Source organism: Meleagris gallopavo, chromosome 11 (genome assembly GCF_000146605.3).
Source record: "Meleagris gallopavo isolate NT-WF06-2002-E0010 breed Aviagen turkey brand Nicholas breeding stock chromosome 11, Turkey_5.1, whole genome shotgun sequence".
Lineage (NCBI taxonomy): Eukaryota > Metazoa > Chordata > Aves > Galliformes > Phasianidae > Meleagris > Meleagris gallopavo.
In genome coordinates, this window is record NC_015021.2 from 13615954 (window position 1) to 13616413 (window position 460).

Consider the following 460-nt stretch of genomic DNA (forward strand, 5'->3'; position numbering starts at 1 on the left):
AAAAAAAAAAAAAGAACAACACAAAACACAAAAAAGCACCAAACCTCAATGCAAACCTACACCGTTGCAATCAAGGAGGAAAGGAAATCGATTCTGAAAACTCCCGCCCAGATTGTAATCTGACAGTGTTTTCAAGGCATCTGGCAAAAAAAGGAGAAGAAAGAAGAATGCTATGAAATATTTAAAACCCTGCTTCTGTCAGGAATACGTGAGATGGGAAAGGTGAATCTGAAAAAGCAGCATTATTTGTAAGCTGAATCACCTTTTGCATAGAGATGCCCTTGGCTCAACCAGAGCTGTCCTGAGGAAAAGCACCCGGCACTGATTGAACTTGGAAAAGTCAAGGCTGCACATCAGCAGGACCAAGGAGGTTGCCCTGCACACCATGATTTGCAGCATGGGATATCAAGGAGAAGGCAAATGAGAATGTTGATAACATAGTAAAATAGCTGAACGTATG